Genomic DNA, 21062 nt, shown 5'->3' with positions numbered 1-21062 from the left:
CTGCTTGGCATAGCATGGAGCTCTGTGGTCTTTCCAGGATAAGTTTAATTACGGCACCTGGCATTACTCCAACCTTTGCTTAGGAGCGTACCTTGAGAGTGAAAAATTTGGCTTCTGCCATACTTGCAAGAACAGAATACAAACTGAGTGAGCTGGCTAAGGAATAGGAAGACAGTTGAAGTAGGATCAGGAGGGAGAAGACCTGAGGGGTGCATTAATTTCAGTTTGTTTCCATGTTCGAAAATTCTACAATAATGAATAATGTAATTGAGATTCTGAGGAATTCTTGGAAGTTAGTTTTAAAGGTCAAAGTTCAGATTTATTGTCAGAGTAAGTGCATGATATCCTACAAATCCCTGACCTCCTTTCCCTGCAGGCCAGACAAATTTCTACTTATTGATAGTGCAAATAAATAAATATAAACAAACTGTGCAATAGAGGAAAAAAAAGAGAAATATGTAGTAATAAATAATTTACAAAGAGTCTCTGAATGAGTCTGATGGTGGAGGGATAACAGCTGAACCTGGTGGTGCGAGACCTCAGGCACCTGTTCTTCTTTCTTGATGGCAGCAGTGAGAACAGAGTATGTGCTGGGTGGTGTGGGTCTTTGACGGTTGCTGCTCTCTCCGACGGCAGCGTTCCCTGTAGATATTCTCTAAGGTGTGGAGAGTTTTGAGTGTGATGTATTGGGCTACATTTTGCAAGGTTTTCCATTCATAAGTATTGGTGCCTCTGTACCAGGCTGTGATGCAGTCACTCGTTCCACTACACATCTAAGAAGTTTGACAAGGTTTTTTGATGTCATACCAAACTCCGCAAACTGCTGAGGAAGTAGAGGAGGTGTGTTAGGTCCAGGAAAGGTTCTCTGAGAAAGTGACTACCAGAAATTTAAATTTGCTCACCGTCTCCACCTCTGATCCCCTCATGGTCATTGATTTTTTTCCTCCTGAAGTCCACAAACAGCCCCTTGCTTTTGGTGACATTAAGTGTGAGGTTGTTGTTAATACACTCTTCAGCCAAGCTTTTAGACTCCCTCCTGTATACTGATTTCATGCAACCCGTTGCTTTGGTATCATTACCAAATTTGTCGTACTGTACCACACAGTCATAACGTGAATAAAGCAGGTAGCTAAGAACACAGTCCCGTGGTGCTCCGATACTGATCTTCTTACCGATCCTCACTGATTGCAGTCTTGAGGTGAGGAAATCCATGATCCAATGATGGTACTGAGGCCCAAGTCTTGGAGTTTGCTGATCAATTTTGAAGGGATGATTTTGTTGAATGTCAAAGTCTATAAAGAGCATCCTGGTGTATGTGTCTTTGCTCTCCAGGCATCCCATCATTTTGTGTAGAGCCAATGAGATGGTGTGTGCTGTAGATCTGTTGCTGCAGAAGGCAAATTGGAACTGATCCATATCACTGCTTCTAAAGACACAGATATGCTTCAACACCAGGCTCTCAAAACACTTCATAACTGTGGATGTGAGTGTCACAGTAATTTAGGTAGATTACTACCCTCTTCTTGGCACCAGTACAATAAATGCCTATTTGGAACTGGTGGATACCACGCCCATGATGAAGATATCCATGATGTTTTGGCAAGTTGGTCAGCACAGGTTTTCAGTACTCCGCCGGGTTCTAAGTCTGGACCAGATGCTTTCTTTGGATCCACTCACCTGAAGGCAGATTTAATCCAAATGATCCTTTGTTCATTAATGCTCTAACGAGAATGGATACCACGGATCATTCTTTCAGTACTTACATTTCTGAGTGCGCATATCCAAATTTGGGTTGACATAATTAACAGGTTGCTAAGTGACTTAAGAATGCAGGTAAGCCAAAGAATGATCTGGCCAGCAAATTTCCTGTCTAGACCCATTCCATAACCGCCAAAAAACTTGTGGCACGCAAGAGGAAAACCCTTTAGGAATTAAGGGTGGAATACTCTTTCCAAATTCAATTGCCTGTTTTTTTCAGGCTGTCATTGAAATCCACCCCCACGCTAGGCTCCCTTTACTTAATCCACTGTCTACTTTGCTCTAGAATTAAAAGATGATTGCCAGCAGATTGTAAATGCATTAAGTTGTTTCTAGTTCAGAAGGGTCAAGTTATCTTCCAATTTTATTCATTTATTTTGCTTGTCCCTTTATTCTTTTGATTCTACTTGTGGCATTTATGCCCCTCACCACTTTTTGGGGACAGAGGCACTAGCTAAAATGTCATGATTCAATGAACATGGGGTAGAATGCACCCTTAGTCACTTGCAATTAGCATGCAGACAATAAGTTCTTGTTATTTGTAAGAGATTGGGGCACAGACTTCCCAAGGGTAACAGAAAGTGCAAATACTACCAACACTGACATTAAGGCTGTAATGTTATACAGCAGTAAACCGTTCTATGGACAATGACTTGACAAAACGAGCTGAAAGGTTTAAGCATTCTGCGCTCTGGCTGCAAACCCACCCACATTCTTGACTTCCCAGCTGTCATAACCCTGGTCCTCAATCTCAGCCACATGCTTGCCACATTCCTGACCCCCTGGTCTTCCCAGCCCTGATCCTGACTCTACATCCACATATATACTCCTCGCTCACATCAAATGCAAATGACCTAATGATAAAAGCATTAACCGAGGGGACAGGGTTCTAGAGGAACAGACTCTATTTACCAACATGGCCAATCTTGCAATTTTGAAGATAAGAGACCTTGGTGTATATTGAATCGACTGTGTGTTGTACTCTGTACCATCATTTAGTTCCTTTATTTTGATATGCCAAGATATTTAATTTTTCCAGTTTGAGTTACAATCAGGAACTCGAAAATTGATCAAGGCTGGTTTAAAGAAAAAGTCAAAAATGTCAACTCTGTTTGTCTCTCTCATCAGAACCTAAATTTAAGACATAGTGTAGGTAAAAGGCCCTTCTAGCCAATGAGCCCATGCTCCCTAAAATACACCAATTAACTTACAATCCCTCATCCCTCTATATTTTTGAAGGGTGGAAGGAAACCGGAGCACCCAGAGGAAACCCACACAGACATGGGAGAATATTTCAATTCCTGACAGATAGCGCTGGATTCGAATCTGCCTAATTTGATGCATATTTTCAATATTTTTCATTTTTATTCCAAATTCCTAGCATCTGCAATATTTGTTTACCAGAAATTATAGTATTAAGTCTGGGAAATGCATTTTCCATCATAGATGAAGGAAATAGTAAATTCTGCATTATACAGATAGGTTTTCAGTTTGAACTTGATCAGAAAGTTATCTACTGAACACTAAATGTGGTCAGAGAACAATATATTTTCTTAAAAAAAAATTGCTGTCCCTCCAGTTCCAAGTTGATGAATGTGCAGTGCAAAAAGCAGAAGAAATCAAGAAGCCACTACCTCATTTCTGAACAGTTGTCAAGACATCAGTGATTAATGAAACCGTGATAATGTTACCATGGTAACTATATCAGAGTGATACTGATAATGATTTCAAGGAGAGAATCAGAAATAGGTGAGAAAAGAACAAGACAAACTGGTGACTTTGGCGAGAAGTTAACAAAATAGACAACATCCTCCAGACATTAAAATATATCTATTCTAATGAGCCGGCTTTTATGAAAACTTCAAAATTGCTAAGGTTTTTGCTTCAATAATGTTTCTGCATCTTGCCATTGAATGCAGTAAAGCTATTATTAAATTCAATTAAATGAGGAGGAACATTTGTTTGTATCTTGATAATTTTCACAGCATTTTAAAAGCACAGTTGTTCCTCCTGGTATGCGAGAGCTCGAAGTGATGCTGATGGGATGTTATCTTGTTAAAAGAAAATGACATGTAACAAATGGTGAGTTGGTATGTTCTGATGTGAGCTTTTCTGATGTAAAGAAAAGTAAAACACAAAAGTCTACAGACACTGCAGTTGAAGTAAAAACACAAAATGCTGGAGAAACTCAGCAGGTGAAACCGTATCCTTTTTATAGCAAAGATAAAAATATATAACCGACGTTTCGGGCTTGAGCCCTTCATCAAGGTATGGAAAAAAGTATCGACAGGCGTCCGAAAAAAAAAAAAGGTTAAGGAGGGGGGAGGGGAGGCAGGAGGTAATAGGTGGAGAAGTGAGAGAGGGCATAGCAGCAAGCAAGGGGAGGATGGATGGCTGGATAAATAGAGAGGGAAAGGGGTGGAGAGCTGACAAGGGGAAGGAAAGGGCAGCAGGTTAGCAGAAACTGGAAGTGTCGATGTTAATGTCATCTGGCTGGAGAGTGCCCAGTTGAAAAATCAAGTGATGTTCCCCAATTTACGGATGCTCTTGGTGAGATAGTACACAAGGCCATGGAATGCAACATAGGAATTTTGTTTCTTTCAATATTATCCTGACAACTAATGCACAATACCAACACCCTCACATTGTCGGCCTTAGCTGTGTATTTATATGGATCCACAGTTGAAAGCTGGAAATTAGAATTAATTTATGTGTAGCTTCTCCAGTTTCTCACTGGGCAATCATTGAGAAGTCATGTCATTCACCTGAATTGCCATAGAATTGGGTAAATGATAGAAGGCAAAGAACATTAAGGTGTTCTGTGTCAAAAATTAATAAAGCTAATTCTAACATTTTGTTATTAGTGGAGCATAGGGTCCTGCAGTGCAGAAACAGGCCATCTGCTAGTCCCTTTGTCCATCTACACTAATCCCATTAATCCAGATTAGATCTTAATCCGTCTATGTTTTGCCCATTTAGGCACCTGTCCAAATACCTCTTAAACATTATGGTTTTATCTGATACCACCACCTTCTTTAGTAGAATGAATTCTAATGTACTAAGTTAATGTTAGGCGAAAACCATATTATTGGATTCTATCCTGCCATTGATAGGAGTGAAAATCATACTCACTAGTGGTCTAACAGCAACTGTGTGTCACTTAAATCCTAATATTTTAATAAGAAGAACATTCAGGCTGGAAATAGAAGCTACCTGGACTTAGTCCTGAATGAGACAATAGGTCAACGAGTAATCAGACATGAGTGGGAAGGTGTAATGAAAGGATATTGATTTACTGTTATCTTTCTTTCACACAAGATATGGATAGTAGATTTTACAAGGTGTCGATGGGAGATTTGGCAGATCTCCAATTTTGAGAAACTGCCATTCATCAAGAAATAAGCTACAATTTTTTAAAAAATCCTTTCCGAGTAAGATATTTCATGAGAAGTAAGCTAGAATTATTGATAACTAATAGCTATGATGAATGAATGAGTCACAGTATTTTTTCCTACAACAGAGCATCATTTTTCAGAACCAGTCATAAACCTTCCTTCACTGCCAATAATTCTTTTCCCAGTGATCATGTAACCTGAACCAGACCATGTGAAATCTTGGTGTCTTATTGACCTTGAACTGAGTTTTATTGGTTGACCCCATAATTGCACTAGCACAATTTTGCTTGTTTCTGCAGTTAAAGACTAACCCCAGATAATAGGAACTTGCATACTTAATTAATTTATTAGATGCATTCACTATTAGTTCTGTCTGCAGCCTGTCCCATAGAGGTCATCAGGCTCACTTGCACTGCCCTTCTCTCTTCCCTATTGTATCAAATTTAACTCTATTATTGCTATTACATATCAGGTATGACATTTAACCCATCCTTGACCTAGTAAAACTTGGAATTATTTCGTCTTTTCACTCTATGACATGCCTGCATAAGCTTCTCGTTATTACAAATGCTGCAAATACTGGAATAATCCCATGATTCAAATATCTTGTAGTTTGAAAGAATATATCATTCATCTGTCCAACTTTAACCTTGCATCAAAGCAATGTGACTCAGGTTTTCCTATAATATGTGAGGAATTTCACAAACATACCCTCAAAAAGCCTCATCTGAGTCTTGACCACCTGGGAAATGAATCTCACTGAGGTTATTATGAAGAGAATCTCATTTTTGTAAATTGTAAAGTGACTTTTGAGTTGGTTAGAAATGGTAATGAAGCGTACATCAAATTCAATTGATTTAGAAAAGTTAGATGAAAGCTCACAAAAATTGCTCTTACAATAAATGGCTGTCCAAGACAGGAATATATAAATTTGAACTCCAATTCTAAGAGGGAACAATCAGAGAGAGACTGGAGATGTATGTTTATGGTTTACTGAAAGTTTTTAAAAATGGATTGAGAAAGTGCTTAACAAGTTGTATGGGATGTTTTGGTTTCAAAAAGCAACGTGTCCGAGGAAGGAAGTAGTAGTATTTCTTAAAAAAATGGTCCAGTTCTGAATGTCACATTTAAAAAAATATATAATTCACAGTTCACTTGAAGCTAACACATGAGCCACCTAATTATATCCAGATTAATCTACAACCCTGTACATTTTTGATTTTGAAACCAGAGCCGCAGACGTGGGGAGAACATACAAACTCCTAAAAACAGTACCAGATTCAAACCCCAGTCACTGGTGATGTAAGAGTGTTGCTAACTGTGCACCCCCCCATCCCCCCCGCCAGGGAAGATGCGTAGACAACATACAGAAACAAGACGAGGGATCTCAGGATGCATTCAAAAATTGAGATTTCTTTTCCTCTGGGGAGTATATAGAAGTTTTAAACATGATAACAACTTGCTGTAAATGTTCTGTGATTTGGTGGAATTGATAACTGCTGATTCATTATTACTGGGTCTAATTCCTGAATGCTTTAGGCCCATTCACCCAGATGGTTAGCAGTGATATAGGTGCATCATCAAAAGTCTATTTGCTGGATGCTATTGTTCGAGGTGCTCTGCTCTCGATCAGAAGCCGCAGAAGGTAATGAATACAGCTCAGAACATCGCTCCTATTTCCGGCTCCTCAGTGAACTCCAGTCACATCTCCTGCTGCCTAGGAAAAGCAACTAATATTATGAAGGACTCATTGTATCAGTCACATTCTCTTCTCCCTCTTTCCATCTGGGGAGGGGGAGCGTGAAAGCATACACCAACAGGCTTAAAGACAGTCTCTTCCCCACAGCCATCAGAATAACAATTGAACCACAATGCTGTGCTAGTTACAACCCTTTTTGGTGCTAATTGAAGATTTTTTCTGTTATCATTTAATGTTCTGTAAATTGTGCTCTTCTACGTTATACGGCTGTATGAATGCTAAAAACTAACCTCCAGCCTGCTCGCAGAATAACCCTCCTCTCTGTACCTAGCAGAATGTGAGAAATAAAATAAAATTAAAAAGTTAGTTCACCGCCATGTTCTTCAGGCAATAAATGTCTCTAAAATAAATATTTTTTAAAAATTATCATCAAGAATGAAAATCACAAAATGGGTGATGAGTTGCTTTCTGTTCTTGCTGCTTTGTCATCAAGCTGACATTGGATGAGAAACAAATCCAGGTTATCATTCTGAAGACATTTACAAAGGGGCAAGATCAGTTACAAAATTATGTAAACGCTGTTTGTACTTGTAAAGTGGAACCACTAAACTTTGGAGGATTAAGTGATCTTTTGTTTAAAGATGAAAAGAAAAGCCTGTGTGCAATCCCTAGATACTGAATAATGAAGACTAAAACATTATTTTCTGGAGGGTACTGTTAAAGCCATTGTTTGCTGAAGTTGAATGAGGTAAAGCATCAAGTTCCACAAACCTTTTAGACTATTGACCCCTTCATGGAATCCATGATCCCTCATAGACCCCCAGGCATAAACAAAAAATAAATAAATGATAAAGTAGACGTGTAGTTTCCTTATGCATGGTGTCCAGGCCTCCCGGCAACAACTGAAACTTTGTTGCAATTTTTAAAAAAAACTTTGCTTCTGGCCAGGAAGATGCCAAACGGAGGTGGGTCCAAGTCTTCAGTATCGGCGACAGTAATTCCATTCTCAATATCGGGTGTGGTACTGTCCGCATCGAAGAAGTTGTCTCGGGCTCCCGGGTAGGAGTGGGAGACCTCAGGCTCTACAAGTCTTTTAACCCCGAAAGTTCAATTGAACTCCCCGGAGTTTATCGACCCAGCTTTGACCCCCTGGCATTTTTTGACCCCCTGGCATTTTTTGACCCCCTGGCATTTTTTGACCCCCTGGCATTTTTCGACCCCCTGGCATTTTTCGACCCCCTGGCATTTTTCGACCCCCTGGCATTTTTCGACCCCTTGGATAGTCCCATCAACCCCCAGGGGTCGATATCAACCAGTTTGGAGACCCCTAATCTAGAGTAATAATCCCAAACTGTAAATCATTGTTCAGGCTCTGGGCTTAGGTAATGGATTTCTTCTTTGGCAGATTTTGCCACAGGTTATTTGCTTCCCTCTGAATTTCATAACAAACCCACACTGTGATATTATTTGCACAGGGAGCACACCAAGAAATTCTATGTCCCACAGCTTGAGCTTTCCCTTGCTGTGTTTACAATCAGAGGTAGATAGGACGATTGACAGAGCTCTCTCACATCAGTATATTATCCAATGGTGAAGGACTCCATTGGATAACATACCAATATTGGAACACTCACATTATCATGGCTAAAACTCTAACAGTTTGCCCCATTCTCACTGCATGCCATTGAAATACTGCAGGACCAAAGTGCATATTCTTCCTATATAATGAATAATAATAGAAAATAATTTACTCGCAAGTCTTCCACCTCACTTTACCAAGACCTGCTCTCATTTTAACCAATACCCACTATCACTTGTACTGTTACAACTCTGTGTCTGATTTTCTGCCTCCACTCCAAAACTGCCTCCAACTGAGTTATTTCAATTTCGATGTTCAGTCTGTTTTCCCTATGGTGTGGCTAATGTATAAAATAATTATTCTGATGTTAACACTGAAGTGAACAATTCCATAAATATTTGCCCTAGAGCACATCAGCCAAAATGAATGTACCAAATGTAATTATAATTTTATAAGCACAATATTCTCAAAACTACATTAAAAGTAATGTTATACAAGCAAACATATACATTTTGCACCTTGGAAATTTCTGTATCACTGATTTAAGCAGTATTTTTAAATTCAAGTTATTTAATAAAACAAATTTCTATTTCAAGATTTAAAAGGGACTTGGGGTACAGATTCCATGAAAGTTATGACACAGGTAGGGGAGTGAAGAAGGCACTCATCGAGTTCTGGAGCAGGAGCATCATGTTTCAACAGTGCAAGACATTGGAATGATTGGCACAATTTTGGCTACCCAGCTCTAGGAAGGATACCACACAGCTGGAAAGGGTGCAGAAAAGATTCATGAGCAAGTTACCAGAACTTTAAGTTTAAATTATAAGGAGAAGCTTTAGAGCAGTGGTTCTCAACCTTTTCCTTGCCACTCACATACCACTTTAAGCAATCGCTATGCCATAAGTGCTCTGTGATTAGTAAGGGTTTGCTTAAGGTGGTATGTGGGTGGGAAGAAAAAGTTTGAAAACCACCGTTTTAATCGTACCTCATTGCACTTTCATAACTCCAAAGGAAATGAGCCAATGACAATTTTTCTCAAGGAAAATATTTCAGTAACAATTGAGTCTAGAGCAGTGATTCTCAACCTTCCCTTCCCACTCACATACCACCTTAAAGCAATCTCTTATTAATCACAGAGCATCAATTGCATAGGAAATACTTGAAGTGTTATGTGAGTGGAAAGAAAAAGGTTGAGAACCACTGCTTTAGAGGGATATAAACCAAACGTATGCAAATAGTAATGGCTTGGTCCAATGAATAAGTTGGACTGAAAGGCCTAATTCAAGACAGTAATTGCATAACATACTCAGCAGAATTTTTTTTCTCCCACTTAAAAGACAAAATGCAGTTCCATCTGAAGGTATTAGTGCAAAAATAATTTCATGTTAGGTTTTTTTCACTAAAAATATGTTGCAGAATCTTTGGAGTTCCACTGCTTAAACAATCAAGTGTAGCTTTGTTTTATGCAGCAAAACATCTAAGAAATGATGGTGCAAATTACAGCATAATTATTGTGCACAGTGGAAATGATCTGTGGACTTCCTTGTTCTTCCGTCCAAGATCAGACTCCCAAAACTTTCCCGGTGCCACCTTGCTTTCCTGCCCAGCCCAGGGATGCCACAACGTATTTTCCCTTCCGCTCCTGCTACCATTCTCATCATGGCCCTCAGCCACCCTCTAACTTTGTGTTCCATCTCCAGTCCCAACACCATACTTCCCCTTCCTTTACCCCTCTTTCCCCTGAGCTCCTCAGTCCCCCGACCCCCTCTTTCATTAGTTCCTCTTCTGACCGTATGTCTTGCCTCAGCTCTCACCCTTCTGGGTCTTCCCTCTTGTCCTGCTCTTCTGATGCTGAGCAGCCAGTGCCCAGCAGAGGCCTTGCCTTTTGTAACGTTGCACCACACCTCATTAAGTTACTGGTCAGCCAGTAAATCAAGTTCTTCATCCATGCCACCTCCTCTGTGCTTTTTATCTGGCAAGGAGTTCTGATAACTATATAACCATATAACCACTTACAGCACAGAACAGGCCAGTTTGGCCCTACTAGTCCATGCCGTAACAAATCCCCACCCTCCTAGTCCCACTGACCAGCACCCGGTCCATACCCCTCCAGTCCTCTCCTATCCATGTAACTATCCAGTCTTTCCTTAAATGTAACCAATGATCCCGCCTCGACCACGTCTGTCGGAAGCTCATTCCACATCCCTACCACCCTTTGAGTAAAGAGATTTCCCCTCATGTTCCCCTTATAATTTTCCCCCTTCAATCTTAAATCATGCCCTCTAGTTTGAATCTCCCCCACGTTTACTCTCTGTCCCTTTTAAAATCTTAACCACCTCTATCAAGTCCCCTCTCAATCTTCTACACTCCAGAGAAAAAATCCGCAGTCTGCAAAACCTTTCCCTGTAACTCAAACCTTGAAATCCTGTCAACATTCTCGTGAACTTTCTCTGCACTCTTTCTATTTTGTTTATATCTTTCCTATAATTTGGTGACCAAAACTGTACACAGTACTCCAAATTTGGCCCAAGTCCTGTGAATGCAAATGGGAAATTAGTTCAAAGTGTTAGGGTCCACAGGATAGATGCAAAATTATCTGAAAAGAGAGTGTGATGGTTGTGAGTGTACACCTCCCTTTTTCTCCTAACCAAGTTTCTAATATTCCTCGAAAACCAAGCCTCCCTATGACTTCCAGCCTTTCCTTTGATCCTCACTGGGACATAACTCATCTGTACCCTCAAAATTTCTTTTTTGAATATCCTTCATTTTTCATTTACACCCTCACCTGAAAATATCCTTTCCCACTCAATACTCCCCAAATCCCTTCTTATTCCTTCGAAATTTGCTCTTCTCCAATCCAGAACCTCAACTTTAGGCCCTCCTTGCTATTCCCTAAAACTACCTTAAAACTAACAGAATTATGATCACTAGACCCAAATGGATCTCCAACATTAATGTCTGATACCTGACCTAGCTCGTTCCCTAACAAGAGATCCAGTATTACACTGTCCCGAGTCAGTTCTTCTACTAATTGATTCAGAAAACAATCTTGAACACATTTAACAAACTCTAGCCCATCCAGCCCTCTAACTGTATGGGTATCCCAATCAATGTGAGGGAAGTTAAAATTTCCCATGATCACTACCTTATGATTCTCACACATATACATTATCTCTCTACACATTTGTTCCTCTAGTTTTCTTGACCCATTTGGTGGTCTGTAATACACCCATATTAGCACCCTCATGTCTCCTTCACCCCTCAATTCCACTCAAACAGCCTCACTGGACGATCCCTCCAGACCATCTTGCCACCTCACGGCAGTAATGTCCTCCTTAACAAGCAGAGCAACTCCTCCCCCTTTTTTTTACCCCTGATCTATCACATCTAAAACAAATGTATCCTGGAACATTAAGTTGCCAGTCCTGCCCCTCTTGTAGCCAGGTCTCACTAATTGCCACAATATCGTGACCCCAAGTATCTGTCCATGCTCTAAACTCATCTTCCTTGTTCACTATACTTTTTGCATTAAAATATATGCATTTCAGAGAATGACCCTCACATACGTTCTCTTTTTTATCTTCTACCCTAATCTCCATCCTACCTTTGTTATCGTTTTTATTCTTACCTAGGTGGCCATGCTCCCTTGACTCTGCTCTCACACTCTGTTCCCCACCTCCCTGCCAAACTAGTTTAAACCTCCCCCACAGCTCTAGCAAAGCTGCTTGCCAGCACATTGGTCCCCCTCCAGTTCAAGTGGAGTCCGTCCCTTTTGTACAGGTCCGACCTTCCCCAGAAGAGATCCCAATGATCCAGAAACCTTATCCCTTGCCCCCTGCACCATCTCTTTAGCCACGCATTCGTCCTCCACATCCTCCTATTTCTACCCTCACTAGCGCGTGGCACCGGCAGCAATCCAGAGATTACTACCTTGGAGGTCCTGTTTTTTAACTTCCTACCTAATTCCACATAATCCTGTTTCAGGACCTCATCCCCACTTCTAGCTAAGTCATTGGTCCCCACATGGACCACGACTTCTGGCTGTTCTCCTTCCCCTTGCAGAATGCTATGTACTCGATCAGAGATATCCCTGACCCTGGCACCAGGGAGGCAACAGACCAACCTGGATCCCCGATCTCATCCCACAAACCTTCTATCTGTCCCTCTGACTAATGAGTCCCCAACTACAAGTATCCTGTTCTTCCCTTCCCTTCTGAATCCCAGGGGCAGCCCCCGTGCCAGAGACCTGACCCCTACGACTCGTCCCTGATAGGCTGTTCCCCCCAGCAGTATCCAATGCCGAATACATATTGCTGAGTGGCACTTCCACAGGGGTACTCTGCACTGGCACTCTCCCTCCTTTCCTCACAGTCACCCAATTCCTTGACTCCTGCCTTCTAGGGGTGACTTTCTCCCTGTAACTCCTCTCTGTCACTGCCTCTGCTTCCCTTATGATCCTCAGTTCATCCAATTGCAGCTCAAGCTCCCTAACACGATCACTCATTATAAGCAATTGGATGCACCTTTTGCAGGTGTAGTCGTCAGGAACAGTTGTGCTGTCTCTGATTTCCCACATCCCACAATTGGAGCACTGAACTACCCCAACTGACTCCATTTCCTCCTTTCTTACTATAAATGTTATTTCAAAGATACCTTTCCACACAAGGAGCTCCTTCTTAGCCCCTGCTCACCGAAGTCCCTGGAGCCAAAGTCCCAAGTCCCCACTCCTTCTCTGGGCCCCCACCCCTACTTATGACCCCTTTCTCATTTCCACACTCTCCTTCCTTTTGGACACCACCTTCCAGCTTTTCATCTTCCCACAAGCATTTCATTTCCAATTGCCATCGCAACATCAGCCATCTCAACTTCTGTACCTCCCTCACCCACTCCAAACTTACCCCATCCAAACAGACAGAGCCCCACGCACTTCACACTCATCCCAGCCTTGTCATCAAACCCAAGATGAGGGCAGTGTCATTGTTGTCTGGAAGACTGATCTCTTGCATGCAGAGGGCAGACAATATCTCTTGGTTACCTCTTCATACCCACTCCTGGATCATGACTCCACCCATAAACACCAGCTTATTGTCCTCTGCACTGTCACAGATCTCATTGCATTAGGCAATCTCCCCTCCACAGAATCCAGTCTGATTATATCCAAATCCCACATGTCCTGCTTTTATCTCTTACCCATGATTTTATGTAGGCCCATTGTTTCTGACTTCTCCTGCTCCACTGAACTTCCCACCTGCACCCAGGATACCTCACATGGCTTCGCCTTTTTGACAAATTCCAATTCCTTGTTCTCCATTATGGATGTCCAGTATTTATTTATTTCCATTCCCCCATCAGGAAGGACTTAAAGCCATCAAGATCTTTCTGCACAAAAACTCAGTCAATTCCCCTCGACGAACACACTCATCTGCTTGGCAGTACTTGGTCTTTATCCCATCTTCTCTTATTTCCTCAAAATCAAGGTTGTTGTCATGAACACTCCCATGGGTCTCAGCTACAGAATGCCTGTCATTTCATTGATTCTGCGAAACAGGCCTTGTTCCAAATATGCTCTGGTACTACTAACAAACTTTTTCCCCATTGCATTGATGACTGCCTTGGTTTGATTCCTTCATCTGTTCAGAACTTGTTGGTTTTATAACCTTTGCTAATAACTACCATCCTGCTCTCATATTCACTTTGAATATTTCAGACATTTCTCTTTTGCTTCTGGAGCTCTCTGTCTCCATTTCAAAAGATAAACTCTACTCTGATATTTATGCCATCCTTTTCTCTCCATTTCTCTGACTCAGCTGCATGGGCTGTCAAGATGAGGTGTTCTATGCAAGGACATCTGAAATGTCCTTCTGTTTCCTTTATCTCTAATACTCCTGTGTTCGTTGGAGCCTCTCTTTTTCATTCTTCTATTACTTGGATTTCTTCTCTCATCCATACTGTCTAAACAGAACAGGGATCGAGTTTCCCAAGGCTTCATCTATCACCTTACTAACCTCTGCATCGGATGCATCACATTTATAATTTCAGCCAGCGGAATCCAATTCCATCATTCATCATATTTTTCCTCCCATCAGTTTCCATTTTCTACAGGATCATGCTCTCTATTTCTCTCTGGTCCACTCTATCCCCTTCCCCACTTGACTCTGACCCCTGGCATCTGCCCTCCACCTGACACCTCTACAACAGAGAAACCAAGTTCAGACCCACTGGATCCCCTGTCCCATCTGGGTTCATCCATCTTTCACCTCTCCACTAATGGTTACCAGAATCACCCATCTTACTGATCACATCCCAGCACCAATAGGCTTTGTGTTCTCTTTTATCACCTTCCAGCAGGTGTCTGTCTCCCCTCCTCACACCTGGTCCAACTGCCTTTTTCTCTCTTTGTCTTCTTCCACCCACTGCCCATTTATCTCTATCTCCCAACTCTCCCTCTCCTCCCACTCTCAGCTCCCAACTCTACTGGTGTCATCCCTAAACCTTCCTTGATTCACTTATCATCTACTGGCTCCCATCCCCTCTACTCTTTTTTACTGGTCACCTTCATTCTTCACTATCAGGGCTATACAGGGTAATCAGCATTTTAAACACACCCACACCTGCATAAACCCTCAGCACACCCCCACACATGCATCCCCACATCTACCCATACTCACCTACCCACTCTGACCCTCATACACACCCCCCCCCCACACACACACACACACACACACACACACACACACCCAGCATTTGTAGTCTCTTGTGTCTTTTGTTTTTCCAACAGAGACTGAAGCAGGATAGGCTGGAGATGCTGTGATTGTAGTAACTGAAATGCTGGAGGGACTCAGCTGGTCTATTCAGCATCTATAGGAGACAAAGATATACCGATGTTTTGGGCCTGAGCCCTTCTTCATGGAAAAATCAGAAAATGCAGAAGCAGAATATATCAGAAAGTCTCAGAATTCAATTAATGGGGGAGGAATCCAGGCCACCCATTTCGATTCTCCAATCCATTCCCTTGCTTACATATCTGTCCATGGTCTTGTACTGCCTGACTGAGACCACCTGCAAATCAGAGGAACAACACCTTATCGTCCGACTGGGCCCCCTCCAACCAGATGGCATTAATATTGACGTCTCTGACTTTTGTTAAACCCTCTTCTTCTACCCACCCCTCCATCATCATCTCTCCCTGTCTCCTTTCACACAGACATAATAAATTATCAACTAGTCCCTTCTCACATCCAATTAACACCTTTTGTTGGTCTGGATTCCTCCCCCATTGTTTGAATTCTGAGACTTTCTGATATATCCTCTTGAATATAATCATTTATCCATTTACAGAGCAGAAAAAGGCCATCTTGGCCTTTCGAGTCCACACCGGTTCACTGATTTTGTGTGCCTTCTTCAGGCATTGGTCCCGGTAGATCTTCATCAAAATTCAATCATCATGTTATAAAGTGCAATATTACACATTTTCTCCCCTTTTTCCCACCCTCCCTTCCCTCCCTCCTTCAACCCCCCCAACTCACTCAACGTTCAACATATATGATACATTAAACCCATTAAACAATGTCGTCACACAATGAAAATAAACAAGAAATTTGTGTCTTCTACTTTTACACACTGGGTCCGTTCATTTCATCTTCTTCTCCTTCTGTCATTTTAGGCGGTGGAGGTCCGCGGTAGGACTTCTCTATTGTGTTCCATGTATGGTTCCCAAAGTTGTTCGAATACTGTGATGTTATTTTGTTAAATTACATGTTATTTTTCCTCCTTCTTGATGGTAATGAGTCAAAGATACTTTGTGATAGAGCCACAATAATTTTTTGAGTTCCTTTTAATCCATGCCCTCAATGAATGTTATCAGTACAAGAAAGGAAGAGCCCAGTAATCTTCTTGGCTGTTTTAATAATCCTCTGTATTGCCATCCAGTTCAATGCTTTGCAGCTACCATACTATCCTACTTCTCCCTTTTCTGATTTTTTTTTTCCTTGAAGAAGGGCCCAGCCTCAAAATATCGGCAACATTTCTTTGTCTCCTATAGAGGCTGAATAGACTAGTTGAGATCCTCCAGCATTTTGGTGCATTTTGTTTCCAACAATGATGTTAATTTCATTAAAATATTTGGTGAAACCCCAATTATCTCATTAAAGACAATACCAAATTTCCTGTCACAACCAATAGGCTGAACAATAATAATGTCATGAATACATTTAAATTCAAAGATTCCTGGAAAGTCTTTTGGCCCCCCGCAGTATCCATCCTCCTCTTTCATCTCACACAGCTGAAGTGGACATTCATCTGGTGTCACAATTTGTTCACTGATACATTGGAATTTCCTGAAGTTTTCATGATACAGTACAGTAGAAGCTCATTCCAGCCATGAAAATGCAATTACATCCAGTTAACCTACCGACGCTGTACATTTTGGAAAGTGGAAGGAAGCGGGGCCACCGTAAGAAAATCCATGCAGATCATGGAGAGAACGTACAAATACCTTACAGGGAGTGGCAGATTTGAACCCACGTCACTTGCATGGTAATAGTGTTGTGCTAACTGCAAAGCTAACTGAAGATTGTTGACTCAAGGAGCAGTGTATTAATTTCCTTCCTCTCTGATAGGGGCACAAGGCATGGTGTGTAAGCTGTTACGGGTCCCAAAACTCAGCAACAATAGATATTCACCAAGATAAATTATTACTTAAACAAAAGCTGCTTTTAATCATATTTAAGCATGAAAATAGAATCACATTTTAACTTAACTAATCCCCTTTTAATTCTAAGTGCACGTGTATGTAATGTGTGTGTGTAAGTTCAGAAAAGTTCTTTGGTTCACAGTCTAATCTCACTTCTCACTCCTCTAAGTTCATTGGTTGCAGGCAATTCTTATACTGTGCAAAGAATTTAACATTTATAAAGTTCACCAGGCTTTGGGTGCTTGAAAGGTAAATGGTTACTGCTCAGGAAAGTTCTTGTCGGTTTTCAGAGAGAGATTTGTTGTTCCTTTTTAATCAGCCACTTCAGTGTTTGCCAAAGAAACTTGCCCCATCAGGGTTTTCCAGATGATAATCTCTTTCTTTAAAGTCATCACAAAGATCCTTTATGTTTCTCTTATTCCAAGTGAAACATTAGACAGCCAATCCTCTCATCTTGCATGAACCACAAGGGCTTTGACCAGGCAATCTTCCAAATGGCTTTCCACAAGCTTGCCAGCTTGTCCTGTTCCAGTCCCAGCTACTTTTGCTGGCTATAACACTGTGGAAGTGATCTGTGTGTGTGTCTCCCTCTCCCTGAGAGAAAGCCTGTTTGACTCTCTCTGCTTGCAAAACTACATGACCCTCTTAGAACAACAAGTTCTCTTCCTGACAATCTGTGGCTCCAACAAGATCTTTCATCTGTTGCCTTTTGTTAACAATGATCCATTAGTGCAGTCTCTTGAGCAGTCTCCAAAGCTCTTGCAAATGCTCTGAGTTCCTGATATGTCTAGCATTAACAGAGCTCCAGTATTTCAAATAAGATCTGTTTAAAGTGTTTGTATGTAACCTATTCTAACAAATCATTCCCAATTTATCTCCCAAAAAAATGTTTATATACTCTGTCACAAAGCAGACCTCCAAAGTTCGTGGGTTCCCTCCATTGTAGAAAATGATGAACTCAGGGGAGTGCAGATTTATCTAAAGTTGTTCTCTTTTGCAAGAGAATGCACACATTGTTATATTTTTATGGGAAATATATTATATGTGCACTCAAAATCTCAGCTTTTTTCTGGCTAATAATTGGAGTTGGGGTATGACCCAGTCTGAATGCATATGGTTTTGTGCAGGAAACCACTTGTTTATGAACAAGAAAAGTGTCAATCCACAAATGTTCATATATTCAGGGAGTGATACATTTCAGGCCGTCACAGATGGTGTTAGGGCAGCAGTTGGGATAGTGGTTAGTGCTATGCCGTTACAGCGTCAACGATCGGGATCTGGGTTCGAATCCTGCATTATCTGTAAGGAGTCTGTATATTCTCACCCTGACTGCATGGGGTTTCCTCTGGGTGCTTGAGTTTCCTCCCACTGTTCAATATGTACCAAGGGTTGTAGGTTAATTGGGTGTAATTAGGCGGCAAGGACTTGTGGGCTGAAATGGCCAATTATCGTGCTGTATGTCTCAACATAATTTAAAATGAAATATTCTGGGATCATCAGCAAGAAAAGCAGATGCATTATTCACACTTGAAACTTGACTTGATAATTTTCAGATGGTTTACTGCTTGGGCTATATTTTAGCCATCACACTCAATTATACATGGGGATAAGAGCTTTCATTTGAAATCTTAACACTCCGTTAATTCAGTTTCATAGAAGTCATGCTATATGCTTCTAGAACTAAGGAAATTAGAACAAACAGATGTCAAAATTGGGATCCATATACACAGGATCATGTGCCTAGCCAAGTCTGGAACACATTGCAGGATAATCCAAAGTTTATTCACTTTCATCTGTTGTATATTCCATAATCTGGGCATTACTTGCACACAGCTCATGATCAAGACCCGACAATGATAGTGGTGGAACATTAGAGGGAAAATTAAAATTGGAGGCTGCAATGAGAAGCCGTCTCTGGAAGTGTTATAAAGTTAATCAGCCATTGTTTTAGAAAAGGATTGGGTAACATATCAGAATGAAACAGTCATTTGAGCCTGTTATAAGACTGAAACAACATACAATACTTGGTCTGATAACTTGGCTAGTTACATTTCAAATTTATAAGGTCAAGTAAGGCATATGTCAAAGAGGATTATCAATTATACTATCATTTCAGATTGTCCAGTTTGAAACCATGATTCACTGAGAACAAAAAAATTGCAATGACAGACGTGCAATGAAGGTTGGGTATTTTGTACCAGAGGTTATTAGCATATATTAAAAAAAATTAAATTTAATATTGCATTTTTTCAAGAGACTCATTTAACTGAAAAAGAACATCAAAAGTTGAAAAGAGATTGGGTTGGGCATGTTATAGCATCTTCTTTTAATTTCAAAGCAAGGGTGTTGTTATTTTAATTCATAAAAAGTTATCTTTTACATTGGATTCAGTTTTTGATTGTTAATTGTAGAATTTTTTTCAGAAGCTTGGATTTTATTGAACATTTATGCTCCCGATACAGATGATGAATGAGTTATGGTGGATGCTTTTTTGAATTTAAATCAGGCTAAAGTATGGGTTGGAGGTGACTTTAATTGTTGTTTGGATCCATTGTTGGATAAATCTCCAAATCAGTAGTTAAGACAAAGATGGCTAAACAGTTAATAATGGGAATGAAGGATCTGAATTTGGTAGAGATTTGGAGAAAGTTGAACCTGACTGAGAATGATTTCTCTTTTTATTCATCTGGACATGATTTTTATTCTAGAATAGATTTATTTTTAGTGTCAGCACAATTGCAAGGAAGAATTTTTAAGGCTGAATATAAAAGATAGATTTTGTCCGATCATTTTTTTGTTATTAATCACTTGTACTGGTTCTGAGAATGTGTATCGATGGAGATTTAACTCGATGTTGTTGAAAAATCCTGACTTAATTAAATTTTTGAAAATAAATGTGGGTGCAGTTGACAGTAAGTTGGTTTTGTGGAATGCATTGAAAGCTTATTTGAGGGGACAAATTATTAGTTATACAGCTAGAATTAAAAAAAAACAATTTGGTTGAGGTGAATGATTTAGAGAAGGAGATAAAGAGTTTGGAGAAAGAAGTACAGTGAGACGCAATGGAAACAAAAAAAAAGCTCAGTTAACTAAGTTGAAGTTATGGTATAATTCTTTACAAACTTATAAATTTGAAAAGTTATTACAGAGAACTAAACAACATTATTATGAGTTCGGTGAATGTGCTCATAAGGTGTTGGCATGGCAATTGATGACTGAACAGGTCTCCAGGATAATAAATGCTATTAGATGGGATACATTGACTACTTATAAGCCTCAGGAAATTAAAGATGAATTTTGTTTATTTTATGGGAAGTTGTATACTTCTGAAGTATTGGAAGATGATACCAAAACTGATACATTTTTGACTGATTTAGCTTTACCATCTTTAAAGGATGCAGCAGTTAACGAATTGGATGTTTTTTTTTTACAGTTGCGGAGGTTAAAGAGGCATTACAGGCAATGCCTGGAGGGAAATCCCCAGGAGAGGACGGTTTTACTTCATAATTTTATAAACAATTTCAAGATTTGTTACTTCCTTTATTGATGTTTTGAAACAGGCTATAAAGAGTAGTTCTTTTCCAGTTTATTTTTCTAGAGCATTGATTACGGTTATTCCTCAGAAGGATAGGGACCTGTTAAAAGTGGGATCTTATAGACAGATTTCTTTATTAAATGTAGATTATAAGATAGTTGCAAAGGTTCTGGCTAATAGATTAGCTAAGTATTTACCGGATTTGATGCATGTAGATCAAGCTGGTTTTAAGAATCGGTATTCTGCTGATAATATTGTAAAGTTGATTTCTTTAATTAATGTTTCTCAAGGGCAATCCGGCCAACTCATGATAGTCATTTTAGATTCTGAGAAGGCCTTTGACAGAGTGGAATATATTTTTTTTGTTTAAAGTGTTGGAGAAGTTTAAATTAGGGCCACTTTTT

The sequence above is a fragment of the Narcine bancroftii genome, chromosome 1 (assembly GCF_036971445.1).
Source record: "Narcine bancroftii isolate sNarBan1 chromosome 1, sNarBan1.hap1, whole genome shotgun sequence".
NCBI lineage: Eukaryota > Metazoa > Chordata > Chondrichthyes > Torpediniformes > Narcinidae > Narcine > Narcine bancroftii.
The sequence above is the reverse complement of the archived record's forward strand: the minus strand, read 5'-3'. Positions refer to the sequence as shown.